This window comes from Cavia porcellus, unplaced genomic scaffold (genome assembly GCF_034190915.1).
Source record: "Cavia porcellus strain 051 isolate PalLab524CR breed Dunkin Hartley unplaced genomic scaffold, mCavPor4.1 scaffold_18, whole genome shotgun sequence".
In the NCBI taxonomy this organism is placed as follows: domain Eukaryota; kingdom Metazoa; phylum Chordata; class Mammalia; order Rodentia; family Caviidae; genus Cavia; species Cavia porcellus.
Genome location: NW_026947501.1, coordinates 13,892,238 through 13,918,922, shown reverse-complemented (window position 1 = coordinate 13,918,922; position 26,685 = coordinate 13,892,238). Strand labels below are relative to the sequence as shown.

General features: G+C 35.7%; 1 long non-coding RNA gene across 5 annotated transcripts in view; it reads right to left on the bottom strand.

The window, feature by feature from the left end:
• The window catches only part of LOC101787473 (uncharacterized), a 523,418-nt gene that overhangs the window by 301,706 nt on the left and 195,027 nt on the right, over positions 1–26,685 (bottom strand). For all 5 annotated transcript variants that reach the window (XR_010040560.1, XR_010040558.1, XR_010040559.1 and 2 more), the window contains exon 2: positions 15,651–15,712. This is a non-coding gene — a long non-coding RNA (uncharacterized LOC101787473). The remainder of the gene's footprint in view (positions 1–15,650; positions 15,713–26,685) is intronic.

Below are 26,685 nucleotides of genomic sequence, written 5' to 3'. Positions count from 1 at the left end.
GAGATTTGCATGGAGACAACCTCTGCTCCTGCTCCATCATGAGATCTGAGACCTGCTTAGAACTACATCATTCTTGGACTAGAGAAAAATCTACCAACTGGTGCAACATGAAGACAAATTTTTTCCTTTCTAGAGTAGGATGGAAGAAGAAAAAAAAAAATACTCTGGACACATATGGGAAGAATGGATGTAAGGAATGTGGCTTGAGTTTTACCATGACTTGGAAATTTCCAAACCATAACACAAAAATTGTGGACAAATCAAGATACACCTTAGGACAAACAGTAGAAAATAAAACAAAGCTACCTTAAGACATATGTGCTGAATGGCAACATGATTTCTATAGGTCATTTGAAAAAAAAATCAAATATTTAAGTGGTCTTTTCAGGTCCAAAGGTGTTAAAGATCTTTTTATAAATCAATACTAGAAATAGATTAAAAAATTAAAAGCACATATCAACGTATGTAAAAATAATACTATGAGTATCATCCTTTATTGTTTATCAAATATTTCTCAACAGCATTATTTTAAGAGATATTTGAACATAATATTTAAAATTTTTGAGAGCCACATTCCATTATATATTTCAATCTCAGAAATTACCTTCAATAAAATTTTCAAGGAAAAAAAAGAAGCTACAATACTAGGAATATAACAGTAGAAAAAATATTTTTAAAAAGTCAGGGAAAAGCTAAACAAAAGAACTAAAAACCAATAGGGTAAATAGAAAACAAATAACAAGATTCTGATTTAAACTCAATTACACTGATAATTACACACCAAAAAATCTAAAAGCTTAAGAATGAATGTCAGGTAAATAAAAAGCAAGACACATACATATAAGATGCACTTTAAAAATTAAATAACAGTTTTAAAGTAAAAGGATGTAAAAGTTACACAAGGCAAATACTAAGTGGTATATGAGAGCTGGAGAAGCTACATCAGACAAATTAGACTTCAAGTCACTTCACCACTTTAAAGGGTCATTTAGAATAAATAAAGGCTTAACTTTTCAGAAAGACATGAAAACTGTACATGTTTACGTACCTAATAATAGAATTCCAAAATGCCAAACATACACACAGGTAGAAATCGAGAAATACACAAATGGAAGGTCTTAATTTTAGATTTGGATACTGTTTATTCAAAAATTTAATACAAGTCACAAAATTTAATAGACAGAACATTTCTACAACTGAACTAATTGACATTTACAGAGTAGTACACTCCACAACTGCAGAACGCACATTCTTTTCAAGTATACAACACACCTTAATAAACCTATTTTAAGGTATTAAAATCATACTGAACTTATTTTGTGATGATAATGGATTTGTAATCTAGAGTCAGTAAGACTAAGTGCTATGACTTGTATCTAGATGCCCCCCAAACCCTCATGAGGTCATAGGTGGGCCTTTTCAGAGCTGGCTGGATCTCGGGTATATGATTTGGGGATCAAGGATTTAATGCTGAAATTGATTCATAGCTCCATGCGAGGGTTATGGCTGCCCACCAGGGTGTGAGGGCTGCCCACGGTAAGGGTAAGCAGCCAGATAGAGCCCACCATGAACTGTTTCTCCACTGTGAGGCCCCACTCCACACCTCCCTCCCTCGGAGCCAGCCAGCTCTGGACCTCTTCAAACTGTGAGCTAAATAGGCCTTCCCTCTTCACCTTTGAATGCTGGGTATTTTGTCTCTGTATTGAGGAAAAGTAACTAAGATACTTTTTAAGTAGCTAAAAAGTCCTCAAATGTTTGATAATTAAACACACTTATTAGGTGAACAAGAAATCATACAGAGCAATTAGAAAATACTTGGCCTGAGTATGTTGACAGCTGTGAAATACAGGTAAGGCATTGTTAAACAGGTAATTATAGATCTGTACGTGTTATTTGAAAAAGAGCAAACATGGTATGAAATTGAAGATATGTTTCTAGACTAAGAAGACAGAAGAGAAATCCAACTAGAAGGAAGCAATAAAAATAAAAGCAACAATCCAAGAATTAGAAAATAGACAATAGAAAAAAGATAAGACAATTTTAAATTATTAGTAAAATTAGGAAACTTTCATCAAAACTTGTATTAAAAAAGGAAGATTAGAGCCAGGGATTTACCTCAGGGGTGTTAATACCTGCCTGGCAGGTGTGAGGTCATGAGTTCAATCCCCAATACCAAATATATATATACAAAATAATATAAAAAATGAAAATGAGGATATCACTAAAGACCCTATAAATAATAAAAAAATTAAGAAAGTATTATGGAGAAATTTATGTTCATAACTTCAAAAACTTAATGAATTGTTTACAAATACAATTTGCCAAGTAACACACAAGAAATGGAAATTCACAAAGAAACTTACTAACTTACTAAATTTAAATTCTTACCAAAACTTATCCCCTAGTGAAAATTCCAAAGCCAGTTAGTTTCTGATAAGTTCCATCAAACATTTAAAGATTAAAATTAAAACCTTCTTAAAAAACTGTTTCTAAAACTGAACAAAAAGGGCTCACTTACCAAACTTGTTTTGTAAGTCATTATAACTCAAGTACCAAAGCACAGTAACAATTTTCTCAGAAAAAAATCATAAACAAAAATCAAAAAGTACAGTGTTATTACTTGTCTACTTCTGTTACTTGTGTCTATGAAAAAAATATCTATAAATAATCCCTATTAGCAAACTGAGTCCAAAATATATTAAAAAGATAATATAATTGAGTAGTAGTTATAATAGTACACTATAGTTATGATATCTATGGTGGTTTCATAAAATGAAAATAAATCAATGAAATACAATCAACACTCAACATTATTTTAACAGAATAAAATAAAAAATAAAACATGATATTCTCAATAGGAGGATGACAAAAATGTATCATATATTCACAATTTAAAAAGAAAAACAAAAACATTTCTCAAAAACTACAAAGGGAAGGAAATTATCAAAACTTGCCCTATCTCTGAAAAAGCATTTTGCTTGTTTGGACAGCTTTAGAATCATTTCTATGGAAAATAAAATTAAATATGGTTTCCCAAGGCATCCAGTAGTAATTTCAATGTTTATTTTGTTTTTAAAATAAATTTTAGTTATATTTAAGGTATGCCACAAGATATTATAAGTGTAACTTGTATAATCAAATGATTACTCTAGTGGATGAAATTAAAACGCACCTAGCTCAGGGCAGCTTTAATCTACCATTTATCTAAAATCTTGACTCTACTACAGATATTGGGAAATGGGAACAAAATGTTCAAATGAAGCTCTGTAATTCTATTTTTTAAAAAAATTGTTTTCTGGGCTGGAGATTTAGCTCAGTGGCATAAGCATAAGCACCTGCCTGGAAAGCACAAGGTTGTGAGTTCGTTCCCCAGTATCAAAAAAAGAAAAGAAAAGAAAAAAATCATTTTCATGTCCTTTAAAAAATTAACTAAAACTTTTACTATAATGACAACAACAATAATAATAATTAATATGGTACTCCATAGTATGTGTTGAACATTTTCCTTCCAAAACTGAGAACAAGGTAATAATTTCTGGTCTCATCAGTACATTTTACTGCAGGTCCTCTATAGTGAAATAAGATACAAGTAAGAAAGAAAAGTCCTAAAACTGGGAATGAATAAATAAAATGATCTTTATTCAAAAAACACAATATTCACACCGAAAATTCTAAAGATCCTACAAAAATCTAATAACTATCAAGAAATTAGGATACAATTCTAGAAATCAATTGTATTTGTATATATACATATATATATATATATATATACACACACACATATAAAAAACATACAAAAAAAATCAACTTCAAAAAAGTCAGTACAGTTTACAGTATTAATGATCTCCCTGAAATTACTTGCCAGATCAACTATCTTTCTGTAGCCTTTATCTCAGGCTAACACAAAGCTAGTATCAATCAAATGTTCATAGAGAAAATATCTAGAAGTACAAATATAAATAAAAATAAGGAAAATATAAATAAATATAAATAAAACATAAGAAATAATATTGTTTTTCATTTTAATCAACTATATCTTCTAAGATTCCCAGCTTATCTATGTATATATATATTAGAAAAGTTTTTATCAAACTTCAACATTATATTAAAGAAAGTGACTTAACTATTTATGATGAGTAAGCTAATTTGGCAAAAGCTGTTGATTAATATCTCAAGATTTAATATAACAAATTTATGTATTTAAATGCCAACATGATTGTTAATAGGCTATTGTGTTAAAACACTGAGTACTTTATTCTTTTGAGAAGAAAGGAAACTTTAGACCTTTTCATAAATCAATATTAATATATTCATCAGCAGGATATGAAAATATTATTGTGTATCTTTTTGTAGAATACTCACTAGACAGGAGCATAGTTCTATGTGAGGAGAATATCCTTAAAACCGACTGGGTGCCAGATTTATCATAAATATTTTACATGTTTTGTTTCCCTTATTTGCCACAAAAACAGGATGAGCAGACGCTCACATGGTCGTGTTTTCACATGGGAAAACTAAGCCACGCAGAGCCAAGCAACTGGTATGAAATGCCATAGCAGTGGGTGTCAGTGGCAGTACACAAATCCAGCAAATCTGATCCCAAGCCATGGTCTTAGTCCACATGTAGAACACAGTGCTCAGGGGCAAACAAGATAAAAATGTTTTTGTTCACATGAGGCTCACATGTAGAGAGATACAGAAAACAAACAGAAAAAATAATCAGACAATGGTAAGTTTGAAGAAAATAAAACACAGTGATATAAGAACCAGTGAGGCTATGTGGATAGAAAGCCCGCATGCAATCACATTTAAACTGAGACCTAAATGACAAGAAGCCATCAGTACTGTAGAAATCCAGAGAAAGACTTTTTGCAAGTACTCCTCGTTGAATATCTGTGCCAAAGTCCCGGGTAAGAGCTGCATGGGTGTGTCTAACATACAGGAACAAGAGTGCACGGGGATGACTTTGGAAAAATAAGGTTGCCCAGCTAAGAACAGAAACTTTGGCCTTTGTTTTAGTCATTATCTCATCACTAGGACAAAATATCTAGTACCCGTTACTTGGAGGAAAAGTGTACTTTGGCTGACAATTTCAAAAGTTTTAGGCCAAGGTTGGCAGGCTCAGACACAAACAACATGGTGGAAGGGCTTTGGCAAAAGAAAGCTGCTGGTGTCATGGTGGTAGGAAGCGGGCAGGGAGGACCTGCTCAGGGAGGATGTGCAAAGTGATAAATGCCCTTCAAGATCGCACCCCACACACACACTGATTCGCCTCTTCTGACCAGACCCCTCCTCCTAACAGTGCATCCGGCCTTGGATTGCTCAGTGGATCGTTCTATTGATGAGTATAATGTCCCCTGATGCAAACACGTTCTAAAAGGTCCACCTCTCAACATGTGAGGCTTTGGGGATACATTTCAGACCCCAATCCTCTGTCCTAAGTGTGATGGGAAGTCATCTGAGAAATTTGGGAAGATCTGGGCACCACAATCTGTGTTTTGTTTTTTTGTTTATTTGTTTGCTTGTTTTCTGGTATCCCTCTTAGTAACATACAGGACCTGGATTTTATGTAAAGCACAAGGAGAAAGCAGTCGCAGGGGTGCACGGGAGAGTGGCAAGTGGCTTAGGTATAATGACTAAAGCAGGAAAGACAAATGGTGGGAAGGAGCAGACAGATTCAGAGGTATTCAAGAGATAAACACAGTCAGACTTTCTAAGAGATGAGTATGGTAGGTAAGGAAAGACAGGAAGCAAGGATAAGCAAGTTTGGGCTGTAGTCACTTTTATATACTGGCAATACGTTCTGAAATACAATGATTGAGAATGAGATGACATTAGATGGACAGATGTAGGTAATCATAGTTGCTTAGAATGCTTCTATAATGAGAAACCAAATAGGTAGCTGGATATGTGAATGTAAAATTCCAGGAAAGATGGAACGCTGTAGATTGAAGTTTGGCCGCCCTGGGTCTATAGATCTATAGATGAAGCCTTGGGACTGCTTTAGAACTGGATGGTCAAGGGACGTGAACGAGAAGCAAGAAGCTAAGCCATGGGCATTGAAAATTTGATACTGAACCAGGACTGACACTGATACCAAGGCTAACCTGGAAAGGAGAAGCCACTAAAATGAAGAAAAGCAGGAGTACAACAATTAAGTAAAAGATTAGCAATAATATCACACGTTCAGTACAATGGTGCACCCATCTGGGTTGGATCTCATACATTAAATGAAGGGGAGCAACTGTGTTACTTCAGGCCAACAACGCACTTTTGCAAGGATTGTATAAGTTTAAATTTTGATGACTCATTACCAAAAAAAAAAAAAAAAAAGCCCTGATACATCAAAGGATACTAAAATTATGAGTTTTACAAAGTTAAGCATTTTTAATAGTGTTCATCTCAGATAATCACACGAGTAAACTAAGCCTCTCATACATCAGGTTGCTTAAAGTTGTATTTAAGTAGTAATATATAACATTGTGGTGATATTTTAGGAGTCAACTTTAAGATCAGAAGCTTTCCGAAGTAAACTCTAACACAGGGGTTATATGCTTTTGTGTAGAAGACTACTTGCTAGCTGTCCTTGAATGAAGAACAATTACTTCCACATTAGTTACACCAGGCCCTATACTCACATACTGGTATGTACAGAGTTGGCTAAACTATTCTCTTCTCCAGCTGCACTTAGCTGAGGTACTGATATGCAACCTTCGAAGTCAGCCAACAGTTTCCTGTTTCCTTGTCTTGCATCTCCATGTAAACAGTTGGGCATAGCAGGATGGCAAATCATACAGCTCCAGGAATGTCAGCTGGGTTGGAGCTTCAAGATGAAAGGCTATCACTTCCCAGGGCACAAAAGTTTACATATCAGAAACTGAAGCAACAGCCTCCTAAACACTCAAATGATGCCCCAATTAAGTTATGCAGATTGGTCTTTCTGCATATCTTTCTCACTGCATATTGCAAAGGTGCTTTCTGGCCACCTGACTAGCTCGGCTCACATGATATAATTTCCACTATTTTTACAGTCACTCATTCTCAAGCTACTCCTTTCTTCACAAATTAATAAGTTCTGGGGGAGACTCTAGATCTAGGCCTTTGTCCTGTGAATTCTCACTTGGATCAGACTCAAGACCTCCTGGCTGCTGTAAGTACGAATATGTCTTAGTGTCTTTATGCTTGCCATGGGTTGCACTGGAGGTGGTGGATCGGAATTAACTCCCTGGGATTCCAATAGTGTTTCAGTGGGATTACAAATATAAACTTTCTAGGGGATGGGGATTTAGCTCAGTGGCATAAGCGCCTGCCTTGCAAGCAGGCAGTTGTGAGTTCGATCCCCGGTACCGATAAAAAGGAAAAAGACAAAAAAATAAAAAATAAAAAAAATAAACTTTCTGGACTGCAAAGAGGACAGGAAAAGGGATAATAATATTTGGATTACAATACTTATGCTATTTTTACATTCTAGAACTCTCACAAAAATTTTCATCATGATAACTTATAAAAGGCTTATTTTATGTGTATTCATTGAATCCTTACCTTATGAATTAAATGATTTTATTATACCCACGTTCAGATGAGGAAATGACCTTAAGAACATGTACTCAATTTTTCTAACACCAGCATCAATCCCACATGAATCATAATTACAGTCTTTGGGATTTATGCTACTGACACACTTAAACTTTTCAGGGCCTGCCCTTAAAATTTCATGGAAAAATTTGTTCCCTCCCTTCCTTTCTGTGATACTCATTTCTTTATATATGCATCATGCCAATAAGAAAAAGATAAGATACACATGGTACAGTAACAAGAACGAAGGATACGAAAGAAATAAATCATCATATCTGAAAAGTAAGCCACAAAAGTGACTATAGTTTAGGTCTGAGTTTCCTGGAATCATGGGCAAAAAGTCATTACATTAGGTAATAAAACACAGCAATTATGCCCGAGATACTTTTGCTGTTGTTATTTCAATCCATATGTACACGTCTCTGGTATGTTTCCGTCAGGAAAACCTAACCATACAATGATCAGAGAGTAATTCCTCCAATAATAGAGAAATATTCTTTAGCTGGTTGCACCTGTAATTTTCTATTTAAAATGTGGTCAACAGCTCCACATTCCCTAGAATAAAACTATTATGCAGTTCATAGTTAGCTTTTCAAAACAATTTTAATAGATGTCTAACAATTCAAAAACTGTCACCCTGAACTTTTATAACTGTCACATGGACTCAGAAGAAGTAAGATCTAATGTACACACTGTACAAATGGCCAATGCCATATCTGTCTTAGAAGCAGCAACAATTATATGTAACAAAATCTTGGCAAAAATTTCAAATTGCTGCTTGCACCCCCTGACACTCACAAGTTCCAATTTATGTGCCTTCACAAGCAAATGATCACAGGTTTTAACTAATGAAAAACCAGTTTGTTTTTATAAAACATTCTCATTATCAGCTAATATCACAGAAATGACCAAGAAGAGTATGATTTAATATGGATTAAATGTGAATGTAACTCAGAAGCCTTCCCTTTTTTGAATTAGATAATCAAAACTATTAAACAGTATTTCAAAATGCTTTTCATAATCCTGGGTCCATTAATGTCATGTTCAAATCACTGTGGATTTTTGTTGTTGTTGTTGCTGCTTTTACTATTCATAGGAATACAATGAGTCGTTGGCACATTTCCAGTGCAAGATGCATTTGAATAATACATGACATGCCCTTTAGCTAGCATCATGATGCCAGATTTAAAACAAGGTAAGAAGTTTCCTCCATGTACACTTGCAGTGTTCAGCTGTTCATAATCTATAGCGTTAACAATTTATCATCAAACCCAGCGACTTGCTGCCAACTTATCAAAATGGCCACTGGATGCATATGATCAGGTCTGAGCATCTGGCTCTCCTCTGTTCCTGACATTAGCACAGACAACAGAATCAGTGGACTATTGAATGCAATTACAGTAAGCGAGACAGACAATAAAGATTGATAGCGCCTTCTTTTTTTATCACACACAAAACGAGTGGGGGTTAAAGCTCTGCCTTGAGCTGCCTTCATTTAACAATGATTGAAAATATGCAATTGTGTTGGTAAAACACTGTAGCCTGTACCACTTCATTTACTGGACACATTATCAAATTAAATGAAAAGTGAACTGCCAAAAGCAACAGTTATTATATATTAATGATGAATATTTACTTAGCATTGTTCACAAATCATACAGAGAACAGAATCCTTCTTGTTATCTTCTTTGCAGGTTACAGTTGAGTAGGTTTAACATTTCTATGTTTACGTTAAGTCTTCTGTCTACAAATCTCTAAATATGGGCTTGCACGACTGGTTTTGTGACTACCCACGTGATTACAATGTGTAATTAATAAAATGTTCTTGTTGTAGTGAATTCTAATTATTGAAGTGCTTTTTCTTCCTTTATAAGAATACTCATTCACATAGCTACTTTTGGAGTATGAAAAACTAAACGAGGAATATATGTTGTGGCCCAAAGGTTAGAAACCCTGGTGCACTGAGCTTCCAAAGCATTAAATGTAATGAAGACCCTCACCATACAGACAAGCACAAATGTATATTCTATATATTTGCTCCCATGAGGACTGCTTTAGTGGCCATTACGGGATATAACAGTTCACTGACAATCTGACTTCAAAACAAGAAATACATAAGGGGCAGAAGGCAAAATGGGAGAGCACAGTACTACTAAGCAGACATGGGAAATAGATCCGAATGCACCGCTCTTATAAGGGGAAACTGTTCTGAGCAAATATCAATAGACCTAGAAATGCAAAAATAAGTGTTTCATTGTTAAGTGGACAGACACTTGGTGTGCACACCAGCATGTCAGAAAGACACGAAGCAGGCAGACACGATTGTACTACGTTATGCAGATTAATTCAAAGTTCTTTTTAAAAACACGCACATCTGGCCCTTCGTTTCCACTGATAGATGCAGGAAAAGAAGGCACTCATATATGAAAAGTAATCACGTCTTTTTTTCTAAGAACTGAATAGCTGAAAGCTCTATGGCATGTCCCTACCAAGAAAACAAAAAGTCAAAGAAAAAGCCGGAGAATCAGCCATAGATTTGCTAACACCACAACACTGGTTATTTTGTATAATTAAATGCGTACTCAGAAGAGATGATGGAGTCTGGATTAGAGCACTAACCGTACACAATGAATATAAATAACAGTAGAAAGTACAGGAGATCCCCTAATTGTGGGAAACTTAGCAAAGAAACAGAATCATTGCCATAGACTGAGAATCTGGAAGGCAAAATGGAGTGCTCAATCAGTATTCGTGAAGAAAAAGGAAACAATTATGTTCTTTAAACATTCACCTCCAAGTATAATCTAACCGAAACCACCCTTGCTAGGGCACAAATTCTGACTTCATATTGCTTCTAATTCTTTCGGAGGTTCATCTCCTTTGAAGTTCACACACCCAGAAAATTGCCAGACTAGCTCAGAATAAGGTTCCTACAATCCAGATCCCTGAATCTAGTCTTTGGAACTATGTTCAGCACATTTTAGTGGAGGAATCGGTACTCACTGAAGATTTGCAGTTAAAATGTTAAAAAGCAGGGGAAAAAAATATCACCTGTACACATGCTACCTGCGACTCACTTTTCTGCAAAATTCTCAAGTAGTTTTAGTAACATTTGGGAAGACATTTATTAAAATTTTAATGAAAACACAATATATGTTTATGACTAAAAATACATGGACCATTTTATATAATCAAAGTTGAGTTATACATAGTTGTCCAGAATTTTTCTTTTACTTTTTCATTTTATTTTATACCAGTTACATCTAGATCTACATGTTATTTTTAAGTCATTTAGTATTTGTACTATAAATAAATCATAAATATTACAGCTTTTTTGTGATTTCTCTAGTATTCTTAACATTAGTTACACTTACAAATAAAATCCCTCAAAATGATATTTTGTTGACATACTTTTTCTTCATTTACGTGCAAATGGTTTTGCATTGCAGGTGTCTGCATCAAAGATCCATGGATATAAAATGTTCAGAGTTACTGAAAAATGTCCCTGTTAAAAGATTATGCAATTTCTATGTTCATCTACAAGAAGACCAAGGGGGCCTATTTCTCTACAACTTCTTTGTGCTATATATTTTTCATAATTTAAAATATTTTTTACCAATTTAATGTGTAAGCAAATTGTATCTCATTTAAAATGTCATTCAATTTCACTTCATGCTCATTTTTTATATTCATTCTTTCTATTAACTGTCCATTCAGGAATCTTGCATTTATTTTCCTGTTGTATGATTTAATTTTTTCTTACTTTCTAAAAGATTTATTACTTCATTTTAAACTTTGCATATAGTATACATACACAGACTTTTTATTCTTAAAATGAGTTTTCATAAGGACAATTATAAATAGCCAACTTCTATGTTACATTTTCATACTTCATGATTTTTTAAATTTCAATTTTTAATATCTTTGGAATAAAAATACAGTACTAAATTATGGGCTGAATTTTAACTCCTCCAACTGATTCTCGGAACCACTGATATATAGCAATGCTGCCATAGATTACAATGCAGTCCAGATACCTGAGTTTGAGTCATTCACTGATGTCGCTCCACTGGCCATCCCTAAACTTCACATGACATAAACATCTTAAAGGATTATGGAGCAGATTAAATGAGATAAGAAATACAAAGAGGTAATACATTGTCTCCTATCTATCAAATATTTAACATCTTCTATCACTAGTGTTTGATTTATTTTCACATAGCTCAAGGACTTTTTGTCTTCCATTCAAGTGTAACTCTCCTTCTCCAACTACTCTCAAAATTCCAGGGCAAAAGCTTGGTATATATAGATCATGAGGTATTTTAGGGAGCCAAGAGCTCCTGAAGAAAATGCCATTTAAAAATAATAGAAAGTTGGATTTGTATGATCACAAGATTATTTCCACAGTGGTTGAACTGTAAGAGTTTTAAAAATAAAGTGTTGGCTGATGAAAGTTGATTATACATATACAGCATGTTGAGTGCTGCAGGCAAAACTTTGTCTACCCAACAAAATATATTGGACTCTTAGCTATGTATTTGGAAAGTACATCAGCGTAACTATCTGGCAGCCTAGCTCCAAATGCCCAGTATCCCCTCTTGTGTCTGGGCCTCTTAGTACACAAGACCAGAGCACTGCCCACAGTACACAGAGGGAGGGCTGGTAACTCGTCCATCTAAAAGACCAGAGAACACAAAGTGGGTCTGTCCACTCGGGCAGCACAGGGTGAGAGTTCCCACAGAAGAAAAACTGGGTTCCTGGGAGATCACAGGCGCTCAGAAGATTCCAGTCACTCTTCTCTGCTGTTAATCTCACGCTTTACTATGCATTTTGACCCCAGACCATGAGATGGGGAAAATGTGTTTTTGCTTTACTCACATTTCTTGGGTCCAAGTCTACATCAAGTCCACTTAAAATATACATAAAGAACCTACTCCTAATTCCACCCACAGAGCAGAAAGAAAATCTGTTATAAAATCCAAGAGGGCATTAAATTTTGTCCATCACTAGGGCACACTTTACATTCTGTTACTGTCTCTGGTTGTTATGGATATCAGATAAATAATATTTATTGAGAATTTACTGTGAAATGGGCATCTTGCTAGGCACTTTACATATCATATACTCTTTCTATTCAACATGTTATACAGAGGAGTGAGAGGCACAATGTGATTCAGTAACTTGTCCAAGATCAGATGTGATGGAGTTAATACCAAGTGGCTCATTTAATTCTTACAGTTTAAAAACAGGAGGTGGTCTCTTTAAAAAAAAATAAATAAATTTGTTTTGTTTCGTTTCTTAAGTAAGCTTTTATCCTCTCCAAATCCCACCTCTTAAAATAATAAAACATACCACCTATATGAATTGTAATAAAGTATTTTCAATTATTAACAAAAATAAAGAAGAAAAAAGAAGCAAGGAACTAAATCTTTTTAGTCATCAAAAATGAATGAAAAATAGTAAGTCTACCAAATGTATTGGAAGTGATTTGTTATGAATTATGGGGCCCTGAAAATTCATACATTGAAACCCTAAGCTTTAGTATTTCAGAACATAACCAGATTTGGAGATAAGGTCATTTAAAAGCTGACTAAATCAAAGTAACACCTTCCTGTGGTCCCTATTAGCCAGACTAGTTGTGCTCACACAAAGAGGACTTCTGTACTTGAAGAACAACCATTCCAGAACACAGAAGGAAGGAAGTTATCTGCAAGGTGAATCATTCAAAGAATACAGTCTTGCCAAGAGCTTTATTTGGGAATTTCAACCTCTAGAAGTGTGAGAAAATAAATCTCTGTTGTTCAAGTCCCCTAATCTGTAGTGCTTTGTTAAGGTAGCCCCAGCAAGCTAATCTACCAGTATTTTTGTCAAAGAATGAGCTCCAATACAGGCTAGTATTAGTTTACCAGAATTTTCTTAGATAAGGAGAAAAAGTAGGAGTCTAAGATACACAAAAATAAATTTAAAGAAAATAACTGGGTTTTTTTGAGGCTTATGTCAATGCTTAAACTCAGTTTTATTTAAACTTCTCTCGCTTAGGTAGATACCTCCTTTCTCTTGCCATCCCTATCCCTGTTTCTCCCCTCTCATCTTTGCCCCCGTTAATATCTTATCCATTGCCCTTACTGTGATGACCCTTGCTGTCTCCACTGAGTCACGGGCATGGGATTAAGTCACGAATGCATCCAGCTATATATGAATGAGTTAACTAACCAGGGGAGCTCTTCTAGTGAAACCTTAATATCCAATTCAGATTAGATATTGGCTATGCAAGACAAATAGGAAGACAGCAACCAATTTCAGCTCCTTGTGGTTTAGCTATTCACATTACCTCATCACAGCGATGGCTCCTCGTTGGCCATCAGTCAATGGGCGGGAGCTAAATCAAACAACCTCCTGATCACAGTCCTGCTCCTTCTAGGAGCTGTGGGGTGACTGGCCCCATGCCAGGACAGTCAGCCTTCCCTCATGACTGATCAGTAAGAATCTTTCCTTGCTTTTGTTTAGATCTTCATGACCTTAACCTTTCACAAGAAGTTTGCTCTTTTTTTCCCAAAATATGAGGAGAAAATGACAGATAACCCAAAGAAATAAATGTAATTTAGATGTAAATAAAATCTATCTACTAGTGTGTGTATGTATGCATGTGTGTTTTACTGGCATGCACCAGATTGTACTAAATGGCGGGAATTTCCCAAGGGAAGATAACCTCTGGATACTGCTCCAAAAGCTTTATTCCCCACTCTGCAAATTATTTAATTTAAACACTGTTTGATATGACTCTCCAAGGAAAAGGGTGTTTTCCCAGACCCACTTTTAATCTGTTGGTGTGTAAACGCACGTATGCATTTAGAACAGGCCTCCCAAAAACATTGGTTGCATGCAGAATCTGTGCAAAGGCTTCAGACTGCAGAATCAGAGGCTGCAAATTCTAACATTAGGAAAATGAGGAAATACATACAGAATCCCATTGCTTTTTGCAGGGGAGAAAAGTAGGCCAGGGTTCAGGTGTCCACCTCCTAGGGTCTCACCTCCCAGTGTCCAGACGCTTTGCAAATCCATGGGAGATACAGCTAAACATTTTTGATGCTGTTATGTAGGCACACTTGCTCCACTGTTCATTCCTCACAGAACATCGTCACATTCATAAGTGCATTTAACTAACGCAGGGGAGGCAAAGATTAAAGGATCGTTCTCATGCATACTGGCTAGAGCTGTACAGAGTGCCAGGGAGCTAATTTATAGCATTCTTTTAATCCTTGTGCTTCCTCTACTTGCTTAACTTTTGCTTTCCTACTACATATTAATCAGGAAGATACCTGGTGAAACAAAACCTTAAGTGGCCTATTATGAATGTTGCCAAATTTCATCGTGAAAAATCTTGCCTTTTCAAAGGGTTCTTTTATGGTTCCTATCAAAGGATTCAAGCAAATTTCTCTTCCAGACAGAATTTCTTTACATAAGATTAACTCTTGCTACAAGTGTAAACTTACCCAGACAGGGCTACACTGCAAATAATCTTGTTACTTTGGCTAAATCAGTTTAAAAGCAAAGATGTCGTAGACAATAGTTTCAATATTGACGTACTCCTCCTGCTTCTGTATCAGAGGAAGCCAAAAGGCTGTAAACCCTTTCGGCCTGCACCTTGTTTTCCTTTAGCTCTGTCTCCGTGTGGTGCCCGCTGCTCTGGTAACGTGAATGCTTTTCTCCTACCACTCTAGTTTTTACTGGCATAAGCTTGCATTCCGGGGAATTATCAGCTTAATGCATAATTCAAAATCCCTTGCATGTGGCCTGCACTTGTGCCTTATCCCCCGCATCCTAAACAAAAGATAAGAGGAAATATTTCCTAAGTGGGCACACAAGAGTGGTCCTGAACATCACCACTAACCCCCAACACTTGCCCTCCTCTCCCTCCAGAAAATTACTTGCCTCTCAACGCCACAAACCCTCACAAAGGCTCCACACCGAGGAGAAAACAGTGTGAGACACGGTCCCCAAGTTCACACGCAGTCGGGACCCATGAACCCTTGGAATGGGAAGGTTTCTAAAAATAGAAAAATCACAATTATTACCTTAAGTGTCATATTCCAGAGCAGCTGTCAAATGTTTTCAGCAAAGCAACAGTCTCAAGAGTCTGTAATTCAAAAAAAAGGAAAAATCAGCTTTAGAGTTTTTCTTCAGTGAAGCAGGGTGAGATGAGTGTAGAGGGTGCCAGCAGTCGAGGGTGAACAGGAGATTCAGAAATAAACCTTAACATTGGAAAGCATGTTGCAGAGGACCAAAGGGACAGAAACTAGAGAAGGCTGAGGACGTGGACAGAAAAGAAAGGAGGGAGAAATGAAAAAGACAGCACTGGAGGAAAGGGGTACAGAACAGTCTGTATGGGAGGTTAATTCATATTTCAGTCCCCATCAAGTCAGTGAAAATGGCTGGAATAGTTTTCCCTATTGATTACTTCTGATTGAACTGATTAAATTAACTAGTCTTTTGTTAATGACGCATGAGAAGAGAGAAAATAAGTAGATAAACCTACCTGCACACATGCAGACCTAGCTAACCTGGATGCTGATTTGAACACATGTGCAACTTGACCAGAACAGAAACGATGCCACACACACACACACACACACACACACACACACACACACACACACAAACACACACGCACACATACGTGTGAGCAGCAATGTTGATTTTACCAAGCTGTGTCACCACAGACCCCCAGCGGATGCACAGGCATACTCCACTTTACTAAAAATAGTTTTTTTTCTGAAATTTTGCCCTTCTAGCCTCCAAAATTAATTTCCATTTTGGAAAACAGCTTGTCGTCTATAAAGTATGCTGTATAAATTTATCAGGATCTTTTGCCGACACTCTTATTTTTATAAGTCAAGCTTACCTTCCCCAATGTATTTATATTAAAGTCAGGACATAACAGTAAAATTCAAAAGGTCACTAATATTTTTACTTACTCCTAAATATGGGACTCTGGTGAGTGATTTTTTTACATGCATTTTGAGTCCACCAACCAATAGTTCCTCCTTTCTTACAAACAAAAAGCATGAATTATTAAAAAATTAAAGACATTTAGAATAATGGTCCTCCATACACAAAGTATTTATTTCAACTTTCATCACTCATAGTTTATTGTATTGATTTTTTCATCAGTTTACTTAATACTTGGCTTCCACTAAACTCATCAATAAGAAATGAATTTTGGTAACTTTCAAATCCACTATATTATTTTTCCTTTATCTGTAGTGAATTTTTCTCCTCTCCATGGTATTAATGCAATAAGTCAATCATTATTTCTTTATGTTTTCTCTTCTTTCTTTAGTATTTCATTTCCCTTTACAGCACATCTTGCGATCACAAAGGAAACAGAGACACTTATTCCTGTTAACAGTGGAAATGCTGCAGGTGATTTAGCTGTCATTTAATTTGATTTTTCTCTTCTGTCTGTGGAGAAATATGTTTAATGTACTGGAAATTATGTTAATAGGAAAAAGCATTATCTCATTTAATGAAATAAATATACAAATATTTCAAAATAAAATAAAGAGGCAATCCTCGGTGAGAAAAAACGTCTCCTATGGTTTGCATAAATAAACAAGCTAGAAAAAAATGATAAATATATTGAAACACTGACAAAAAATATGCCTGCATTCAAAGGGGGAGGGGAGAAGCTTGACAAATGAATTATCCACAACTTAATCAAATTTTTTTGAAAAAATGGACATATATTACAAATAAAATTATTAATTTTATATTTCCAAATCCTCAAGCAATATCATTATATTTTTAATAGCCAACAGATTTTTGAAAAGTTTCCTTTTTATTTTTTCCTTCTATTTCAACTGATTTTTTCAATTGATTGGTATTGCTCAAATGAATAATTATCAGCAATCTCATTGAAAACATGACCAACAACCCATGTAACTATAAGAAAGGTTAGAATGTATTTGATTTCTCTAATCAAAAGAGTCAATGAACTCATTCCAAAGCTTTTATATATTAAAATTATCTAATGCACAAAAAGGTTAAATAAATATTGTTAGTGATTTGAGCTAAAGTTGAAGCAATTATATAATAAAAGCATGACCACAGTAACAGAAACACATAATTAGCAATTTAATTACTGGCATGAAGACAAACTAAAGATGTCAATAAAAAAATCTTTAATGACAAGCTTATTTTATTCTCTTTACTGCAATTTGAAGAAATATTCACCACCTGATGAGTCAAGCCATTTTTACACAAAATAGCTACCCTTCTACAAACTGCAATATCCAATTTAAGATATTTTTATTTCATATCATTGCAGAATGAATTGTTAAATTTTTGTCCATTTAGATTAGCACCTTTTTGGGAAATATATTACGTTTTTTAAATGATTTAAAATAACAGATGTTCATTGCTTCAAATTTATTTTTCTCCTTCTTCAATAATGTCTGATAGCAATGCCTCCCTATATATAACATTCCAAATATCCTATCTTTTCTCATCTTTTAAGTTTCAGCTGAGAGACACAGATAAACCAACTGTCTTAATAGGGAATGAATGCTAACTGCCGCAGAAATGGGTTAATTAAACACTCCTATTCCTATAGGTCTCTCACATTTTTTTCCCTCCCCATCCCCTTACTTAAAGCTATAGGGGGAGGTAAAGGAGGAAATAAAGCCCGTTTATTGTGAAATGGCCCAGTTGTATTACTTCATCACAATCCTATTTCAGATTTTAAGTAGTCCTGGACTATTCATCTTAAAGTAGTCAGTGCATCTTTATGACCTTAACCTATCGGTGATATTTAAACAGTAGCTGAAAACAGAGACCTCAGGCTTCACTACATTAAAAATATTTTTCCCATCTTATGATAAAAAATGAGTCATCTTGGCTGGTGTTCAGTAGCCCTTTGAATAGGCCCAGTACATAGAGAGAAATCATGAGAGTCAGACTTGCTAAGAAGTTTGGTCTATTGGGGCATGATTGAAAATAAAATAAAATAAAGTTCCAGCAAAATGAACATGATGATTATGATCATTTTTGAAATACAGTTCCATCCAGATCACTCAACATTCCACTAAGAACATTCCAGAAAATATCCCAAAACTAAACATTTCAGAATTAAATATTCCAGAATAAAGTATTCCATTTTTTAGAAGAGTAAATAAAACAAAATCTGAATTTACAAGGACATCTGAAATAGTTTAAAAGCACATTTCATTTGTTTATAATTTAATAAATATGAAAAAAGCCAATAAACTAATTGGAAGATGGCTTTTTTGAAACTTCCTGCCTAGTATACCAGTAGTTAGAATAATTCATTTTCTTTATACGTTTGGATGAGACATTCTTCATTTAATAAAGACATCCCTTTTCCAGACAGCTTTTGGTCAGTGTCACTGAATACCAACATCAATTTCTAAATATTTGTTCTAACTGTAAACCTAAATTTACTTGTATTTTTCCAACTATAATCATCTAGTCTACAAAAGCACTTTGTTTCCTTACTCTAACAATTCAAATATAAGAAGTCACACTGTGCTTTTGTTATTTTTAAAAGGGCATGTACCTCAAAGAAGATCTATGTTATCAACCTTGATGAAAGCTAGTTAAGCAATGTTACCCACCTCTGGGAAGCTTGCAGATTAGGTAAGATGACATCCCTAAAGGTGACGTTGCCTCATGATTCAAGGGTAAACACCAAAAAACTGACACAATAAATACAAGAAAGTTTACAGAATAAAGAGAGCACAGGAAATTGTGTGTGTTTTTCTATAAAAGGATATGATGGGAGGATTTTCTCAGGCTTTAAAATACAGCCTCTCATCTGAATCCACCAGCTAAGAAGCCCCTAGTGCATTAATGGTGAGCAAAACTTTTAGAGGTTTCAATGATACCAACAGCCTGCAGCTAGAGGGTCACAGGTTTGCAACACCTGCCCTAGAGGAAGTGAAGAAATTGAGACACAAAGAAGTTAAATAATTTACTCAAGTACAAATTGATTAAAACAAAGACTAAATCACAGTTCTGCTGCCTAACTTTAAGGAGGGAAGAAGAAAGTGTTGGAGATGAAGGAGCAATCAAGAAGATAGGAAGGGGAGGGGCTTACGCAACAAGTTCAAGACTAAGGCAGACTGCTTATGGAAAGCAGCAAGAGCAGAAAGACCAAAACAGAAAACAGAAAGAGAGGGCAGTGCACACTGGTGCGATTCCCCTAGGCAGTAAGAAGTCAGCAGCAGCTCCGAACAGAATGCAGCCTAATGAATGCAAAATGAAATATGGATTGAAAATGCAAGAGTGGATACTACTGGCACCTCACTCGACCACTTTTCTGGGTGTTGCCAGCCCCTAGCAACTGGAAAGATTGGCTGGGAGAGGTTCTCAGGTAACTCTTTTCTATACAGTTGCATTTAGCTTCATATAATACAGTTAAAACTCCTTCCTCTAGGACCCCCCTCCCCGCCCAAGGAGTAGCTAGAGTCTAGCTGAGAGCACATGCCCTGCTCCCTCACTCTGTCTCTTCTTGATTGCATCCTTGTTTCGGGAAGCCCAGGAGTAAGGAGGCAGTTCCTGTCTGCCTGTCTTCTTGTCCTTCAGGGAAGAATGAGCCACAATGTTAGCAGGTGAGCTAAGCTTTACCTGACTCACCCAAAAAATAATCAGCGCACAGGAAAAGCAACCAGGGCACATATGGAGGCCATGTATCTGCATTTTTGTTTTTTTTCTGCTCTTCTTGGTATTAATGGTTCAAAGGATGAAATTTGCATTGCATCACTGGGAAAATTTATATTTCAACCATTAATCTGCCCAGCAGATGAAACAAAATCTTTTTCTAGGTGAGCCAGGCAAAACTATGGATACAGAATAAGAGAAATACTGTCTTAGGACACTAAACCAACAGATACTCTGGCTTTTCCTGTCCAAATCCTCTTTGAACTACAGGTCAGTAAACCATTAACTCCCAGTTCTCAGCCAATAGTAAACACCTCTGCAGTGTGTAAAAAAATCTTAAATTTACATCTGTATGTAGATTATAAAATGATACAGAAACACAGCATTTTTAAATAATAGAATTTTAACCAAAACTGTAAGTGAGTTTCTTTTATAAATACAATAACATTGATATTCTCTGTAACACCATTGATATTCTGTGGACACTAAATGTTGTTTGTATCTAGGTCATATTTTCTGATTCTTCTCTCAGAAATTCTTGAAGCTACTTAACATGATGATTATCACAAAGAAGAAAAAGAACATTATTAAATAAACCTTCAGAGCAAAAGAGAAGAAGATGAACTTGTGCAGAATATTAGGTCGTGTCCAAATTATAAATATTCATCAATTAACGTGCTTCGATTTTTTTTAAATGAGAGTCTTACAGTTTTCATAAGAAATTTCTTAAAAACTATTTGTATCTAACACCCAATCTCTCCTTTTTTCCCTCTGTAATTAACTACCAAATAGCCAAACTTATCTTGTTGCTTTGTTGTTTGGTAACAGATTCATTCTGCAAGCGAATACCCTGACTAAGCAATAAGCCTGGTTATTTCTGAAAATAAATAGAGATGCCCTAAAGAACATTCAAACTCTGTAGCACTGTTCTCAAACTTAAGTTAAACCCAGCAAGCCTGGTAATACAATCCTGGGCACCAGCTCCAGGGACATCTTGGATTCAGATTGGAGAATGGATATTTCTAGGGTTTAGCAAACACTGTGGATGACCCTCTTGCAGGGGTCTGCAGACCAGATTTAAAAGACATCTAACAAATACATGCTAGCTTGGAACTAACTGTGTAGATGTTCCACAGTTTCCCTTCCACTCCCCTTATTTTATAGCCTAGCTCAGTGGTGGTGGATCTATGCCATGCATACTGCAGCCAGCTGTTTGTTATCACTGAAAGTTTTAAAAGATGTTTCCATTGCTGGCCTAGATGAATAGAGTACACAGATAGTGCTAAAAGACAGAAAAATCTGAAAGGGGAAATCAGGTTTGTATTGTAGGGAAAAGATAAAGGAAGTAATGAATGTGAGTTTGGAGATCTATAGTTTTAGGTAATATAGACTTAACTGTTCCTAAATTAGGCACAAGGAATTGCCAAATTTCTTCTAAAACAGTGATGCTCATCTTGAAATACGCACCCTAGAAGGAGATGATCTGCAAGTCATCAGAATAATATACATGTGCTGAAATATAGCCACCAATTTCTCTTCAATAGACACTGGTCTATAGATCACACCATTTGGAGATCAGATTTAGTTCTCAGATCAGTTTTGAGAATAGACTCCCATCATTTACAGGGATGATTTTTAGAAATGAATAATCTCTACCTAAGTGCACAACTAGTTGAATATAAACAAATTTGTTGCCAATTTTCCCAAAAGAAGGAGGACGAGGAGAAAGAGGAGGAGGAGGATGAAGAGGAGGAGGAGGAGGAGGAGGAGGAGGAGGAGGAGGAGGAGGAGGAGGAGGGAAAAGAAGACAACGGAGGAGGAGAAGAAATACTCAGATAAAGGCATTTCTTCTTCCCTTTAGAATGAGGTAACCCTCTTCCACATCATACATGGTACACCAGAAAGAAGGAGGCAAAACTCAATTTCACTTGTTTCTGGTAGTTGCTTAATATAAACATTTGGGTCACCAAAATAAGCTCTAAAAATAATGGCAAGGATGACAATGAAAGAGGCAAGTTGTAACGTATTTAAATACAAAGACAAAGCAATACTCAGTGTTTCCCCAAAAACACTGAAGGAGCTAAGCTTCAGTGTTTTGTGCACTTGTGGTTGTGTGTAGAGAGACGTGTCAAGGTGCTTTTTTTTAATTGAATGCAATCCAGCGAAGATTTGGTAGACTACATATTTAAAAGGTTGAAAATACTTGCAAAAATTGATTCATTCACACTGCTGTGAATCATTTAGCACACACTTCAAAGACAGTTCAGTGTCTTAGTCTGTGCCTCTCACTTCCTGAGAAAGGCTGTTAATCACAATGAAGACGCCTGGAAGAGCCCTGGGCACGGGCCAGAGTGATGAGGGAGACTGCACTGCGCAAAGGCTTTTCTTCTTTCAGGGCACTTTGGGGCGTTTTGTTCGAGGTTTTTGTTTTGAGAGGGCAATATGTAATGGAATAGTGTCACATAATTAATATATAGATTCTCGGGCCCCAGAAAAACAAAAGCAGTTGCCTTACTTCTGAATGTACCTAAGCCACAAAGTGTATACTACTTTTATTAAATGTAGCTCTTCTCCAAATTGTAAGGTTATAAAAGACAACATTACTGTAAATTATCTCAATTAAACGACCAAAAGCGTCACTACTTGTAAAAACTTGTGAAAGAAAACTGTCTCTTTACTTAAGAAAAAAATTAGATGTATCTTAATAATTTATTTTTAAAAACTATACATTTATCAGTTCAGTAGTGAACTTCAGACCAGAATATTAGATATAGACCATTGCAAATTGAAGGTCAGATACAAATACATACAAAACTGGTAACTGAATAAGGTCAGTAAAATTCTCTTGATTTATTTTATTCTGAAACGTTCAGTAAATTCACTGGTTAGTTTTAAAATAAAATGTGATAAATAACCATTAAGTAAACATGCAAGTGATGAATTGTTACCAGTTAGAGTTGATAAATGACATTTTCAAATAATTAAAATTGCAAAAGTTTTAACGAAAAAACAAACTAAGCATGGCAGACAGAGAAGAACAAACCTCGATGTTACTAAGTGAGCACTGGAGGGGCTCCTTGGACCCACCTCACAGGGGAGTCTTTACCCCCTCAAGGTAGACTCTGTCATCTTCAAGATAGATCTTGCCACTAAAAAGGTCCTCTTCCACAATCAGTGCAGTGTACTAACATGCTGAGCTAACAAACTCATGTTGAAAAAAACAGTAACAGGAATGGCAAAGTAAGGAGAGGAAATTCATATTTTAAATATTTGTGGGGGCAGAGAACACATAATCCAGGTAACCGATAATTTAAAGATCACTTATATTTGGTTTTAAAATGCATGGTATTCCTACTGATACTCACAGTAATGTATTCACTGTGTAGATATAAACAAAAGCCATGACAAAGTGATTGTTTTGCTCTCTGGCCTAAAGCAAGAATTACGTGGTTTTTCATTCTTAAAACAGATACTCTAAACCCTCTCTTATGTCAGGTGGGTTATAATTTTTATTTAATTCTCATACCCATCCTCTCCCTGCTCCCTCTTTCGAGATGACAAGGGCACAATGGGTGAGTACCACGAATGGCTGGTGTGTTTACATCATCACACCACTTCTTGCTGGAAAGGGAAGGCAGCGGGAGCCTGCCAGGGAGGTTGGAGTTCTCATCTTTGTCACCCTCATTCAGAGCTCCTTCTCTGGAGCCCCAGCAAAGTGTCTGATTCTCTGTGTAAGTGGGTTACAAACAGGAACTTCATAATACGAATGCCATTCCCACCTTATATATAAGTAATTTCCATTTGGTTTTGTGACTAGAGCTGTGAGAGCTGAAACACAGAATCCTCTGGACTAGAAGACAAACATGGATGTTGTTTAGTTTAAAGCAGTGATTTTCAGTCGTGGCTGCACAATTAGAAGCATCTGGGCAATTAGAAAAAAAAAGATCTTTGCCCACGCCCCTTCCCCAGAGACTGACTTAATGGGCTGGGGTAGGGCTGAGGCACTGGGATTTTTTTCAGAAACTCCCCGGGTGACTCTAATGCACAACCGGGGCTGAGATCCACTGATTTTACAGCCTGGACAGAGCAGCCAAAACATCACTGCAGGAAGAGGCCAAAGAGACTATTTCTAATCTACAGGGTACTGCAGATTTATACTGTTAGCGTATAGATCTTAGTTTTATAAGCAATACAATGCGAGTAACAGTGTATTGCTGCTGTAGCTAAAGAATTAAATTGGAAGGTTCTTTTTTTTCCTTATCCCTTCCAGAGATGGGTTAATTTAAGCCCCAAGTAGCATACTTGTTTTGAAATCATGAAGAAAAAGTGGAGCTTGAGAACAAAAATAAGATATTATATTAAAGAATTATCCTTAGAGGAAACAAATGTTCTTGATAAATGTTGGTAAATGTTCTTTATAATAATTTTTAAATTTCATTTCAAATTCACATTTACTTTATATTATAAACTATCAGAATCTCAGAAGCAGTGAGGTATTATTCTAAGATTGATGGTTCATCTTGTAATGTGTTACTATAACAACACTGCCCACACTCAAGCTTCTACTTAAGAAATTTCTGCAAGGAGGGAAAAAAAATCCTGAGAGACACATGTCAAAATTTAATCATTCAAACTCTCAAATAAAAAGTTATCCCCTCAAAATGATAGAAGACCACCATTTTCTTTCATCTTTAAAGAATGTAGCAAATGCATGTGAAAGCATTTTAAATCCATTGATTCTTTTTAGATTCTCAGACATAGTCATTGCTAAATTTCTATAGCACTGTGAATTCCTTAAAGTAAAATCAGGAGGGTAGGTGGATCATTAAAACATTGGATGCCTTTTTAACTCAGTAGTACAAATGGGTGCCATTATAATAATTACGTTATATAGAGATTTATTATATTTTTGATATCAGGCAACATCCTTTGGCCTATATTTGTATCTATGATATACCTGAAGTTTTCACAAAAAGCAGGACTAGTACAAGAGTGATGAGAAGCTCAAACACAATACTTGACCTAAATACATTATGTAGCACTGGGTGTCTGTTAAATAGGTCAGCCTGGGTGCTTAAAAGTTATGCAAAACTTATTTCTGCCACACGGGAGATATGTCACTAGTCAAGCTGTATAAAAATCAGCTTTCTAGGCAGGAAGAAAATTTTTCTCATCATTTTGAGAGAAAAAAATCCTCTTTGACCGCACATAAAATGTCTTAAATACTATACTATGCTTGTCATGTGTCTCTAGCCACGGGAACTAATAAAAGCAATGAATCTGATGGAATGCCTAACAGGTCTGGAATTCCTTTAAGTGGATGGGAGTTCTTGGAACACTGGTATAGAAATTCTTATTCTTCCAGTAAAAGCAAATGGGATTTCCAAGGTGCACAGGTCTCACTTACCAAACCACAGTGATACATATTTTCACAGATTCACAGTTTACTGACTGATTTTAACAGAGGTGAAACACAGAAAATTATACCTCATCAGGGACATGGTCTTTCACCCCCACCTCCACCCCTACTTTGGATGAAGCTGTGTTCTTCTCCTTCTCTGTATTTCATTAACTGTCTAAGGTAATCAAGCCATTATTTTAGAAGCATTCAGATAAAGGCTCCTAAACATCTTTCCATGCCCAAACCAGTAGTAGTAAGGTTTCTATTTGAAAACTAGAAGCTAAAAGCGCAGTCAATGTTTCTCAAAGTGTGATTTCAGAGATTATCAATGTCAACATTAACTGTGACATTAGCAGACTACGACCCCACTGAGACCCCTGAATCAGAAACTCTGTAAATGGGTTGCATCAACTGGTGTGCTTTTTTTTTTTTTTTTTAATTTTATTTAAAAGGAAAAAGAGAAAAAACAAAACAAAACAAAGCGGTGTAAGGGTACAAGTAATACAGAACTACAAAAAAAAAAAAAAAAAAAAAAAAAAACAGTAAGAAATCACCAGTTAATAGATTACATCTTATCATCTTAGAGATAGTTGCTCAAATCACAGTATCAAAGCATACAAAGTGGACATTCAAACAGTGAGACTGCAAACAGTTGCGTTCAGTGATCCAACCAAAAACATTAATATGGTCAGCTATTTAACACCCCTAAGCACTCTTGCTGTTGTATCCTTTAGAGCTCTTTTTTTCCCTCTCTTTTTTACAACAAAATTTACACATTTTGGGTTTTATTACTCGTTAGTTCTTATTACTTTTTTTTTGGAGAGAATAAAGTCAAATATGGCAAAACAAAGCTGTCAGTCAAAACCAAAGATAGACATAGCACACGATGTAGAACAGAGTACAAGGTTATCAACAATGGTTATCAACAATGTCTCTTGTTTCCTTAAAAAGAATTGTCAACTGGTGTTTAAACTGGCAACACATCCAGTTTGAGAATCTTTAAACTAAGGTACTACTTTCCTAGCTTAAAG